At 42.3% G+C, this 14,559-nt stretch overlaps 1 non-coding gene across 1 annotated transcript; it reads right to left on the reverse strand.

Annotated features, from left to right (window-relative positions):
* Positions 1–12,793: 12,793 nt before the first annotated feature.
* On the reverse strand, positions 12,794–12,899 carry LOC125590957. The gene has a single exon (XR_007326954.1). It is a non-coding gene; the product is annotated as a small nucleolar RNA R71 (small nucleolar RNA).
* Between the last annotated feature and the right edge of the window lie 1,660 nt (positions 12,900–14,559).

Genomic DNA, 14,559 nt, shown 5'->3' on the forward strand with positions numbered 1-14,559 from the left:
GAATGTTGTACCACCCAACCTCTCATGGTTGGGGGATACTCATGGCAGTATAGTCCAGAAATGAGTCCTAATTCTCTGAGAGAGTATCGGATTGGGACACCATTAACGACAAACCATAACTCATGCTTCTTCGCAACACAAGCCGATCGCAAAACGAGAACCCACATTCCCATCCACTTCTGCTTTCGGTTTTTAATATGGAAGAAATGTTGGAATTATGGGTGCTCTATGAACCATTTCACCTCCTTCTCTTTCAGGATCGTTTGTATATTTCTTATCGCATTGTCAATGTAACATTTTCCTGAAAGCTTTATAGAGTTTTGATACTGGCTTGATGGAAAGTGCAACTTCAGCGGTTGCATTCCTTCTTCTTCGTCATCAACAAACTGCACTCAAGTGAAAACCGGATCACGTACTACATCTTACAACCATCAACATATAGTTTCACAAAGTTGGACTTAGTTCAGCCAGCACTCACCTTAAGTTTTTCTTGGTTTCACTAACTCTAAATTCCACTTAGTTTTCCACACTTACTAATCTTTCACTAATCATCTTTCTAGAGGGAGTGTATTCAATTTGAATACTTACCAACTCTGCATGCGACACAGTATGTCGTACCAATTGGATCGCCCTTTCATCAGCTTGTTCGTCGTTTTTTCGGGGCTCCATTTCCTCATCCCCTTCTTTGGCCTTATTCTCTCCTTCGTCTCCGGCTTCCTTCACTTTTTCTCCTTCCTCTCCGCCTTCCTCCTCTTTTTCTCCTTCCTCTCCGGCTTCCTTCTCTTTTTCTCTTCCGTCTACTTCTCTTGATTCCTCATCTCGGGGACTTTGGTCGGTTCCCGGGGCGACAGATTTGTCGATGGCTTCTCCAGATAATGTAACCATAGCCATAGACATGTCCTCTCCTCCTACACTACTCGAGCCATCTTCTTTTGCCTTCGGATCGTCTCGATTCAACATGATTTGGGTTTTCATTCTTGATTGAGGATTCGCAATATTCATTCGCAATTGAATGAGTAGGGTTTTCAGAATTCAAAATTGAGTTTTGAGAGACGGATTCGACGGTGAACTTTATTAATTTTTACTAGTTCTTTTAAGTAATATTCTTACTTTTCACTGTCTTTTCAACCAATAAGGACAGAGAGGGGAAACATATTCTGGAATTAAAAGAAATTAAAATTTTCGGGAACTGGGTATCCGATTTTTTTGGGTCGGTAATGGGTCCAGGTTCGGATAGTCCTTGGTAGAGTTGTAATTATCTAAGTTTCTCTTGCTTTCTTCGTCTTTTACTAAATTTTCGAATTAAAATAAAGATATATTTAATTCAAAATCCGGTCAGTTTCGGGCAGGAGTATCTCGGCTCTTTTTTTTTTCGGGCAAGAGTATCTGAGCGTTTAATTCGCTTGTGTATGCAATCCTATGATCAATATTCTAGTTAATTACTCTAGAACAAGCAATAAGTATAGATCTATCATGAATATCACAACATGCCAGATCTATAGTTTGGGGCTAATCCCACAAACCTATCAGAACCCTGGATCTAACAGGTGGATCTACTCAAACATGAAAACAGAAATCATCGATGAATAGATAGAAAAACTAAAATGAAATAGATAAATAAAACAAAAGGAGTTCCAGGAGGACTCTGATAGGAGTTCTTCCCTTCTCTCCTCTCAGAGAAACAATAAAACAGAAAGCGTAAAGAAGTCTGCCGTCAACAATGGCTTAGAAATTAGTAAAATAGGGTTTCTGGTCGTCTATAGGCATTTTGATAATTTGTGGCTTCTGGGCTTCACGCATTCATAAAATATACAAGGCCTATGATTTGGGATCTCCATCGATCAATGTGCAGAGTGCTGCATCGATCGACGTGGCTTTCTCTTCTCGGCAGCTTCCTCTCGCGAGGCAGACTGACCACTCTTCAGTAAAACGGCCATAACTTCTGTTACAGGATGCTGATTGACCTGAGACCGGTGGTATTGGAAAGCTAACTCAAAGTTCTATTTTATGTCAAAATATTGGATCAATCTAACGGTCGGAAGGTCTCCATCCATAGCTAAACATCTGACGCATCTGTGCAACTCTGCACCTCCAAAGGCTCCAAAAGACTCCAAAATCACCATATTTCTCCTAAACGTCCCTGAACCTGTAAATACTATAAATAGACTCCAAAACATAATAATTTTATCTTAAAACACTTTAAAACACTTATAGACCATGATTAAAAATAGGTAAAATATATGGTCTATCACCTACCATAAGTAGTCTCATATGTTGTTATCTCAATGCTCGAACAATAGCTGTCGATGTAGGCAAACTCTGCTAGATGTATATGCTTTCCGAACTTCCATCCAACTAGAAGGCGCAATCCCTGATCGTATCCTTTAAGTTCTGAGTAGTTGTCACTGAATGACCATCTGTCTACGGGTGATAAGATGTACTCATATAGACCTTTGTCCTAAGTGCCTTCTGAAAGACTCTCTGAAATACTGATGTGAACTCACATTCCGATCCGATACAATGCTGTTAAAATCTCCATGCAACCTCATAACCATGCTGATGTAGGTCTGTGCTGTTCAACACTGACTGTCTTCTTAATTCCTATGTAATGGGCTGATTTGGTAAGTCTATCCATGACTACCCATGTGGCATCCCTTCCACATTTGGTGATTTAAAATCCAGTAACAACATCCATAATCACCATGCCTCATTTCCTCTCTGACAAAAGCAAGCTCAAAATAACATGATAGATAACTGATCCTCTGACATAACCAGCTAACATGTCTTACTCCGCGACACAATGTTGCTAAAATCTATTTCATACTTAGGCCTTCATATCTTTGTGCTCCTTGGTGTTCCCGATGGGTAGAGAAACACGAGTGATGTGTTTGCTGTAAGATACCTTTTCTTAACAGCTTATCGTCCAACACACAAACTCGGTTTTGATATAGGTATATCCTGCTCAAAGCTGTATGATATCCAATATTCCCAATCTCGATCTACTCAGCCAAAACCAGAATGCTAACCTTCGCTTGGCGTATCCCGCATAGCAAATCTGCATGCTCCAAACCTCAAGGTCATATGTCTTTCCCTTGACAATAACGACACACAATCTGAGACTAGCAACTGTCCCAGTAAACTCCTGAACCTCCTTGGTTCCAGATTCGTCGCTCATATGCCTACCCAAGACATTTGTCACCTGGTTGTCCTTACCAGATGGCATGCAATATCCAAACTGTAGCCTGCTACAAACTCAATCCAATTGCACTGTCCAAGTACAAGTTTTAATGAATGAAGATAAATTTCAGATTCTAATGATCCCAGAGAATCTGAATTTTCTTCCCGTATAATTACGATTTCCAAAATCATAACGCAAATACCCTTGCAGCCACTCCGAATCATGAATAAGGTAGTGGGTCCCGTAAGGTCTCAACTAACGCGATGCATATACAATGACCTGATCCTTATGCATCAATATCCAATCCGCCAATGCTCATCATGCTCCTCTGCTCCAAGAGTAAATTAGAGTGCGACGATGCTCAACATGCTTAACTTATCCAAGTGCTCACGAAATAATTCATTAATAAGCTCCACAAATACTATATGTGCCTTCATCAACCCAAATGATATCATTTCAACAAATAATATCCATGATGCATACAAAAATCCACATTGCGTACATACTCGTTAGCTATAACAATCTGATGGTATCCTGATGCCAAGACAACCTTCGAGAACCATGATCCTCCATGCAGCTAATCCAGAAATTCATCAATACGATGGTTACCATGTTCAAGTCTATGTAGGCGATACAAAGCTTGAAACTCCCATCTTTCTTCCTTACAAACAATGATCATGTTCCCCACGATGAAGTACTTTGTTTGATAAAACCCTTGTTTGATGAATCTTCAATATGCTCTTTCAGCCCAGCCACTCTGCTGGCACTAAACGGTATGAAGCCCGTTAAGCCGGTGATGTCCATGGTTCCAACTCAATCGGAAGAGCGTCTCATGTGACTGGTGGTGGCCGTTCCAAAGGCCACAAATACATCTCCATACTCTGAGATAACTGTAAGATCCCGCAACTCATCTTGACCATGGAAATGATCACCAAAAATCCATTTACTCCCTATATCCAGTACTCCTCTACATGTAGCATGTATGCAATAAAAACTTCCATCTGCTCCAGCAATAGGAACTCTTGCCCTCAAGCAATCCAACACTTCTCAAGGTCATGACAGTCAATCCATCCCAAGGATGACATCGTAAAAACATAGCTCCATCTCTGACGAGTCTCTGAACCAATCGTTCTTCCAAGCATAACTGGTACACTACGATGAATTTAAATGAGGCAACAGGTCACCACGATGAATATAAATAGCTCACAATGTCCTATGTCAACTATCCAAACTGACACATCTCTGACACGGTCAACAATGCTAAAAACTAGCAAACATACCAAGCATAACTCCAATATCAACACAACGCAAGCTGCCGCACCCCAAATCCAAAAGCGATCCCACGCGTTTACAAAATAACCATGCCTCCAAGGCAGTAAATATATGCATACACACGAATAACACATGCCAACTCATGGCTCACATCTCACACCACATAATCTCCGGTAATAAAAACTCGTGGGGCTACCACACACAGAGTTGACGTTGAGATCGTCACCACCATTCCTTGCAGTCGGGAATCTCCGGAAACCGCCGCCTTATAAGCTTTGCTTTCGTCCGTTCAGTAAATCGGCCATTTCTTCCTAACCGTCAAGAATCTCGCACATGCAGAGCCACCATCATGTTCCTCTCGTCGAGACGAAGCCGTAGCCTCCGACCACGCCGCAATTGGAGTCCGGACAAAGCCGCTAGAGCCTCCGGAAGTTTCGCTTCTGTGCGTGCGTGAGTTACACGCGCCGCCGCCGGGAATTATCTCTGCCACTTTCGCCGCTGTCCTCCGCCATCAGCCCGCCGCCGGGAAGCTGCCGCCATATCGCCGCCACGCCTCCGCCATCGCCGGTGACTTCTCCGGTAAGACACCGCCCTCCGCCGTCGCCAGCGATTACCGGCGCTGGTGACTCGCCGACGACTCCCCAACCCGGCTGAGTCAACCCGGTGAGTCAATTCGGTTAACCGGTTGGTTTGGCCAGTTTAAAAATTGATTTCGGTTCGGTTAGGGTAAACCGGTCGGTTAAGTCAAATTGATTTCTGGTCGAGGGTTGACCGGATTGACCTTTGACCAGCGAGTTGACTTTTCCATAAACCTTGACCAGACCCGTTTTAAACCGTTCGAAAGGCGTTCTGACTCGATTTTTCGCCCTGATTTCAGATTTGGAGTCTATTTGAGCATCTGGAGTTCATATATACCACGTCTTCTTGTTGCTAAGGTGAGGGCTACTCCGTTACATCCCGAGCTAGTTTAGTACTACTGTTATGGAAAGTTTAGTTACGAAACATGATCTGTCTCTGTGAATCGAGTCTGTTTTGCGAGTCTTTCTTGATCATTATTGTTATTGATTGATAAATCGGAAATAGGATAATAGAGGATTCAACGGTTGCGTGAAATGATTGATATTAAAGACTGTTATATATATGTACATATAGTTATATAGTAGGGACTATGCAATGAGTGCGGGGGTTCAGAGATGTCTGAGCTAGCGACGCAGATGTTTGGTGTTAGTGCTGGGGTACAGTGAGGTACCAGCGACGCAGATGGTGTTTGTGCGGGGGTACAAAGACGTTTGTACTATCGACGCAGCGGGTGGTTGTGCGGGGGTACAGGGACAGACCATACTAGCGACGCAGCGGGTATGTATATCATTATGAGGAATGCGTGGTGCAGAGTAGCTATATACTATAAGCGCATGGGTTGTAGCGGCTAGTTCTCTAGCCGCATAATGATTGTTCTGTGTGGTGCTATAGGCACCGTGTTTGTTTCATGCTAGAGCTAGGCCTGCGTAGTTGTAGTGCTATGAACTCAGGCAGTGGTTTGCGGTTTAGCATCCCATACCTTGCTGGGCAATTCCCCTGTTGCTCACCCCTCCTTCTTTCCCTGTTTCAGGTGAGACCGACGAGTAGGAGTGATTATCCGACCGGTGCTATTGGGCTTTTTGGCTTCTATCGCTTTTATCATCATCGGGCTTTTAGGCCTTTGGACTTTTATCGTTTATGTTCTTTCATATTTCAGACTTTCGGATTTATGTTGTCTTTATATTTCGGACTTATGTCGTTATCTATATTTCAGATGTTATTTTATATTATGGATTCCAGCGTGGATGTTGACTTTTAAATATTTATAAATGGAGATATCAAAGCTATTTATTTATTGAATTATTTTTATTATTTCGAAAGTGACGGGTGTCACAGTTTTGGTATCAGAGCTATTTATTTATCGTAATATTTTATTATGTAAATCGGGGTGTCACAGTTTTTGGTATCAGAAATATTTATTTATCGTAATATTTTATTATGTAAATCGGGATGTCACAGTTTCGGTATCAGAGCGGGGTTCCGTCCCGGCTCCGACCCGGGATGGCGATTTTGGAGACCTGGTTTTATTCGGTTTTATTCGGTTTTAACGGTTTTAGACGATTTCAAAATATTCTCGGGGATTTAGGAATTTTGAAAATGAAAATAAATAGCACCTTTCCGTTTGGTATCACTCCTCTTTAAATGTTGGTATCCAGAGTTCAGCAGAAGTTAACTTTTCCGCTTTCCTTTCAGATGCAGCCTAGGAAGAGAGTTGTTCGTACTTAGACCGCCAGAGTTACTAGAGAGGCTGAGGATGAGCATGTTCAGCCTGCAGTTCCGCAGCAGGCGACTCCGCCATTGATCAGGATGCTCTTAGACAGATGGTTCAGGATGCGGCTAGGCAAGCTGCACAGGAGGCAGTCCAGCAAGCTGCACACCAGGCTGCCCGAGTAGCTGCTCAGGAGATTGCCAGACAGATGGCTGCAGTTCAGCAGGGTCAGCAGATTCCACATGGTCCTCAGGTTCAGGTGCAGCAGGGTCCGCAGATTCACATGCAGCAGGCCCCACCAGTTCAGGGTCAGCATGATCATCAGGTTCCACATCAGCAGGCTCCAGCTCAGCAGTATCCTCAGGTTCCCGTTCGGCCGGTTCCAGGAGTTTTTCAGGTTCCACCGTCGCCACCTGTTTTCCCAGTTCAGGTGCCCTAGGTTGATGAGACATTTATCAGGGTGTTGGGGCAGATGAAGTATGTGAGTTTGGAGCATTTCAGTGGAACGACAGAACCTATAGTTGCTCACGATTGGAAGCACTGTTTGGATAAGTGTTTGAAGACCATCTCGTGCCCGCCAAGGCTTAAGCTTAACATCACTGAGCTTTATTTGCGTGGAGATTGATATCACTCAAATTACCCTAAAGAGTGTTACTCTCATCAAAAGAAGTTCAGATGTAGTACTTAGGGATCGAATCCACAGAGACTCTAGGATTACTCAACAGACTTAAATAATTAGAAATGAAGATAGACTAAGAGGTTTTAATAGTTTTAAAAGCAGTAAATGATAAATCGAAAACAATAGTGAAACGATAGATTTAGGTGGAGTGGTTTCAAGAATGGGAAAGCAACTAGATTCAGGTAAATCTCAGGTATGAAATGCATGCACTTAGTTTAGACTAAAAGGGTTTGATGGTTTTTGAACTAAACAATAATTTACCGGATAGGTTATCTTCGCTAGATCTCGGATCTCAACTGTCGTATTTTAATCTCGAGAGAGTGTCGATCGATGTGACTTGATGTACATCGACCGATACACCTTTGTAACAATCGACCGACAGAACGATAGTTGCATCGATCGATGGTTATTCTAGCGAGCTTTGCGAACGGGTTTAATTTGTTCCCTAACCTTCTCAGACCAACTGTCGTTGCGCCTGAGTCGGTTAGATCACGAAAGTGGGTTCAGGTATTGAGGGGAAACGGTTAGTCGGACTCAATTAATCCTAAGATCTAAAATGAAGGTGATCAATCTCAATTTTAGCATTAAGTTCACAAGCAATGAAAGAACATTCAAAGCACGTTTTTAATAGTCATATTGGCAGTACATAATTTCAACCATGGTGAGAAACCTAAATCTAACAATTGGTTTACTCAAACATATTCATGAGAGACAAAGTCATGATGGCATGAAATAAACTCAAAATGAAACATAGAACACAAATAGATAGAGTAATTGAGATAAAGGAGTTAAGGATCTTCTCTGTTTTGCAGTCTCAGATCTATCTTTCCAATCCTAAGCTCTTCTAATGATAGCCAAAATGCTCCTTCTCCAAACTAGGTCTTTTTGCAAGTGTATGCCTAAAATGATATAAAACCCTTGTACATATAGTCTAACAGGCGGCTAGGGACTTAAGTTGCAAATAATAGATCTTCTAGGAAATGAAATCTTTTAATTCGCGATCACACTCGTGTGACTAGGCATCGATCGATGCACATGTATGTTTTTCGATCGATGGTAAGTGATTATGATCGACCGATGTTGCTCTTTAAGCGTCGATCGATTCTCCTTGCGTAAAAGCATTCCAAAATGTCCCAAAAGTATCATTTCCTTCCATCAGGTGAATAAACCTGTAATTGCTTTCAAAAGACTTTAAAACATGATTAATACATCTTAAAACTCTTATATACCATGTATAAAAACGGGTGAAAATCATGGTATATAAACTCCCCCAGACTTATCCTTTTACTTGTCCTCAAGTCAAACCAACAGACAGTCTCTCTGGAAGAGGGTCGAGAACATCAGGGACTCACAGATTTGAAACATGGAAATCATCACCTCTATAATATTGCATTCCACATCTAAAAGTTCCTTCTTACAGAAATACATTATGCAATATCCTAGCTTAGCAACCAAAGTCATCTAGCCAACAATCTTAACTAATCTTGTTATCAATCTCCTCAACCAACCTCATTTCTCAATGTAAAAAAGTGTAAGCTTTACCTTGGGAGTATCGATCACAGGATGTTAAGAATTTCAGACAAGTATCCGGAACTGCAGGTAAAAGTTTGTTCCTAATTTCTCTCTCTCTAATTTTCTCTCTTGAGTCAAAGTCTGCTTCCATTGCAGGATCAGTGACCAAGATTGGACAAGCTTCTATGAATCAAAACTTAATGGTAGTTGCCACCAAGCTCTATTCACTTCTTTTTGACCTATATCCAAGAATTCTCTGTGAAAGCGAGCCTTGAAGATTGCCGCCTCCAAGTCCCGTTTCGAACTCTTTTATTGGAGCCTTTATGAATCAAGCCTTAATGGTTTTAGCCACCAAGTCCTGTTCAGACTCATCCTAAGTAAACAATATATCTTATTATTTTATTATTTTATTATCTTTTTTTTAATATCTAGAATAGAAATATTTATTACAAACTAATCTAGGATCGAAATTAGAGAGAGGAATGTGATATATAATTCTACCCAAGGCTTTACCTTCCAAACTTTTCTGAAGAATCCGATCCCATGTATACCAAACCCCAAGATAAGCAGTGAAGTCATGTTAGTGTTGGAGGTTAGCTTTGGTTCTTTCTAACAAGCTAGCAAGTGTGTATAGATGACTGGTTGATCCACTTTAGCATCTATAGTACTATCTGCAATCAGTAAATCTAGAATGGTGCTAGAAAGTGGTTAGACATTTAAGTAAAAATCATTAGTTCATAATCGCCTTCATGACTCGATAAAATTATTTTTGAAAAGATTTTTGACAAAAACTCAAGAAAGTGGTGTTAGTAACTACCTCCTCCAAACTTAAATTACACCGTCTCGGTGCAAAGTGCCCAAGGGTAGGTTAAAAGCAAGTTAGATGTTTGAGAATGTTAGAGTAAAATGGAGTACCTATCCGTACTACACATCGATCGATGTAATCCTCTCCATATCGATCGATGTTACTTGCCGAGAATCGATCGATGTAATCCTCTCCATATCAAAATCGATCGATGGCAAAGCAAAGATATTTTGACTGTGCTTGGAGTCGAACTCAAAGTTCCTGCCTAATGTCAGCTCTGTTAGACAACCAAGCATAAGAAATAATAAGCATCCCCAGACATAAGATATAAGTTTATGAACATAAATCCTACAAGTTCAGAAAATTAAAAGACAAGTCCATAATAGGAGGATAAGAGATAGAAATATGAGGACTAGTCGGTGTCCTCGTCAGTCGCCTCATCGTCCTCCGGGGAAGGGTCCCTGCGTGCTGCTGGTGGTGCTGGTGCCTGCGCTCCTATAGCTCTCCCGCTTCGACAAGACACTCTAGCCCAGATGGCCTGAAGAGCATCCACCACGAACCTTTGAAAGTCTCCCTGGTCGTGCATGGGGATGTCCGGTATGTTTGGGAAGTCGGGGAGAGGCTATGCCTGCGCGTCCTGAGCTCTGGCGCGGCAAATGCTAGGAGGTATGTGTCGTCTGGCATGCATCAAAGCTGCTCCACGCTGTTCCCGAAATCAGTGATCCTCCTGTCCGGTAGGGGTAGAAGGCGATGCTCACCGCGGATCCTGAAACGCCAGAGTTTCCCTTCCTCGAGCCATAGCGAGTGCACCAAATGCTGCTCGTCGAGGAAAGCGTGGTCGCTGATATTCCTTGGATTTGACCATTTTTATCCGTGGTATATAAGTATTTTACTATATATATATATATATATATATATATATATATATATATATATATCTATGTTTTCTACTCTTCTAGGTATGTTTTCAGGTTCAGGTGCATTTTGAAGTAAAGCTATGACTTTGGAGCATTTTGGAGCTTAAAGGATATTTCACCCGAGCTGACCACTTAGAGTTCGACGAGCGGAAGAACAATCGATCGATGCGCATCAGTGCTGACGATCGATATCAGGAAATGCCTCGACAGATGAAGATTAATATCGATCGATGTACACAAGTACCATCGATCGATGTCGAGACACCAGATGCGACATTTTGGATTCAGCAGACTTAAAAACCAAGGCCAAGCCAAATTACCAAAATGCCCTGACGAGTTTTTAACCTAGTAGAATATAAACTGCCTAAGTGTTTTGACGGCGGAGAGCTTTTTTCTAGACCTAGTTTTGTTACAAGTTTCATTTGGGAGAGAAGATCACTTGTGATTGGAACTCCTTGTTTCTATTTCTTTTCATCTATACTATGAGTTTCTATTCCTCTATTGTTATGAATTGCTTTGCTATATCTGAGTAGTTCAACTGTTAGATCCATGTTCAGATAGGTTTGTTGGATTAGCCCCAAACTATAGATCTACCTTGTTGTGATATTCATGATAGATTTGTATTCATTGCTTGTTTTAGCCTTGCTAACTAGAACTTGATCATAGGATTGCATACTCAAGCACCCTTGTTATCCCATCTTGACATCTATCTATCATATTAGGATTGCTAGAGAGGGCTAACCGCCAATTTAGCATCTTAGTAGGGCATTTCATACTCGCACATAGGCCTGGCTAGAACCCGTCGATCGATGTCCTCAACTGACTATCGATCGACGTTGGCAAAGGTGTATCGGTGGACGTCTTAATAGACCATCGATTGACACTCTCTCGTTGTCTGCATACTAACCATTGAGACACGAGATCTAGTTTGTTAACCAGTGGTACATGCGACAGCTGATCACTGAGTTTAGTGAATGAGCTCTAATATATCATGCATGCAACAGTTAGGCATCTATAGGTATTATAATCTCCAACACCTGAATAGTGGCCCTGTATCTAATATCATTTCCAACCAAGTTACATTTATTATTTACTCGCTTGTTACTATTGCTATTTCATTTAAACATTTGCAACCTTTAGAATTAATAAACACGAGATTTAATTGTTCTCTAGCTCCTTGTGGATTCGATCCCTGAGTACTACATCTGAACCTCTTTTGATGAGAGTAACACTCCTTAGGGTAATTTGAGTGGTATCAAATTTGGCGCCGTTGCCGGGGAGCTTTGATCGCCATTAGATTTAGTGTTATTGATTCTTATTTTTTTCTCTACCTCCTTTCTAATAATTTTTTTCTTGTCTTTTCAGGTGCATGCCCAGCGGTACCAGAAGCAACAAGGAGAAAGACTTGCTGTTCTCAAACGATCCTGCTCATTTGGAACGCACCATCCGTAGAGGTCAACGTTCCACATCGCTCGACACAACCACTTCGTCGTCGATCGATATGCACAACCAACCATCGACCGACACCACACCATCATCGTCGATCGATCCCAATCGTTCGACAACGATCGATACTACACCGCATACGTCGATCGATACCGTGTCGTAAAAAATGGTAAACATTATTATTCTAACTCAGGACGAGAACGGAAACCTGTATGACCAGGCCGGTCATCTGCGTAATGCAACAGGTCAGAAAATAGATGTTCAGGGGACTGTAATCCCTGATGCTGATGCTACAGGGGCTGCTCAACCTGTAAATGAGGACGCTCGATCAAAACCACTGGCCGACTACAATCGCCCAGATGAGTACTATTCCAACAGATCAGCTATTCGACTTCCGGAGATCCAGAAGCAGAATTTCGAGCTGAAGCCTCAATACTACATTCTCGTGTCGCAGATACCCTACTCTAGGTTACCGCACGAGCATCCTATGGACCATCTGGAACGGTCGAGGATCTAATCGCTGCTATTTGGATGGAAGGAGTCCCCAAAGATTACCTGCTGTGCAAGCTCTTCAGATACACGCTGAATGGAGAAGCGATGCACTGGCTTAGGCAGCAAACCACATGATCTTTAACATCCTGGAGCGACAGCAAGAATGCTTTCTTACGAAACTTCTTCGATGAGGCGAGCGCTGAAGAACTTCGGAACAAAATTTCGACATTCTCGCAGAAGGCTGGAGAGTACTTCAAAGACGCGTGGATTAGATTTAGGTTCTTCCAGCGAGACTATCCACACCACGGATTTAACGAAGTGCAGCTGTTAAGCACTTTCTTCCGAGGTCTCGCCTTACAGTATCAAATGGCTCTTGATACGGCGAGTGAAGGAAACTTCACTACTCGGAATCCGTTGGAAGCTGTTAGACTTATCGAAAACCTTGCTAACAGCAGCAGCACCAAAATCACTGACTCTGAACAGAAGAAGTCTGTAGCCTCTATCGGGAAGGAACAGATGGACGTAAGAGCTAAGTTAGATGTGGTGCACGAGCTTCTTAGGAAGCAAGTCTGTTCAGCTGAAGGAGAAGTAGCAGATACGGAAGGAGAAGAAAATGTGAACTACATCGGAGGTACCGGATTCCAGAAATTTGGAAACAAGGGCGGAAACAGAAACTTCTTTGGAAATGGCCAAAGAAGTAACCAAAGTTCACAATTTCAAAAACCCTTCAACAACAGCAAAAGCTACTCAAACTCTTACTACCAAAATCCACCACCCCAGACTCAGGAAAGCAAGATCGAAGAGATGCTTGATCGAGTACTGTTGGGACAACAACAAATCACCGTGGATTTCAACGGTAAAATAGACTCCGCCTATAACAATCTGAACACCAAAATCGAGACCTTAAGGACTCAGGTGAGAAAACTTGAAACCCAAGTAATTCAGACGGACAAGACTATAAAGAGGCAAGAAGCTTTCGCTAGAGAGGCAGGAGCCGACAAATGAAAACACCACGTAAATGCCATCATAGATGATGATTTCTGGCAAGTGGTGAGAAATGAAAAGCTCGAGGAAGGAGACTTCAAAATCGAAAGCTCCATGAGTCTCGGCGGATCCCAATGGTGTCGACCGATGACGATGAACTCGCATCGATCGACATACCATGACGAAGATCGATGGACGGGTTACTCCAGTAATCGATCGACGTCGTCCGCTAAATCGACTGAATGCAATGCAGTTCAAATTTTAACTCATGAGGAATTCGCAGCTAAGCATCCTCACCCACCCTCCCCTTTCTATGATAAAATCGATCGATCGGTTGACCAACTATCGATCGACAGAGTGAGTCCGACGTCGATCGTCACACCCCTCCTCCCATCAACCGACAGGCACCTCTGACATACCGCGTGCGGTTACCCTCAATCGATAATGATTACATCAATGCACTCAGACCACCACCTAAACCATTAGCTAACCCACCCGAACGAAAACCCAACCTTTTAAATAGTTCACCAGAATCAGTTGAAGAAGAACAAGAAGCAGAAGGGCGAAGGTTAAGGAAAAGAAAGGAGAAGATTCCTAACAACCTTAAGAGGGAAGCTAACGATAAGGAGATGGATGGTTTCACTAAAAGAGTCCTCAGAATCCCAATCGAAAAACCTTTTGATGAAGCTTACTTCACACACCGGTTGTGGATGTTCTTCAGAGAAACAAAAGCAACTGAGGAGGACATTAGGAGAATGTTTCATCAAGTCAGAGAGAAGATGAAACACGGGATCACATTGACGAAGAAGAGTGATCCTGACAAGTTTGCAATACCATGCGTAGTCAAGGGTGTTGAATTTCCCCATTCAATGTGTGACACAGGAGCATCAGTTAGTATCCTCCCTAGGATCATGGCAGACCAGCTTGGTTTGACAATCGAACCTTCAGCGGAATCCTTCACATTCGTGGATCTTTCAGAGAAACGAT

Source organism: Brassica napus, chromosome C7 (genome assembly GCF_020379485.1).
Source record: "Brassica napus cultivar Da-Ae chromosome C7, Da-Ae, whole genome shotgun sequence".
Taxonomy (NCBI): Eukaryota; Viridiplantae; Streptophyta; class Magnoliopsida; order Brassicales; family Brassicaceae; genus Brassica; species Brassica napus.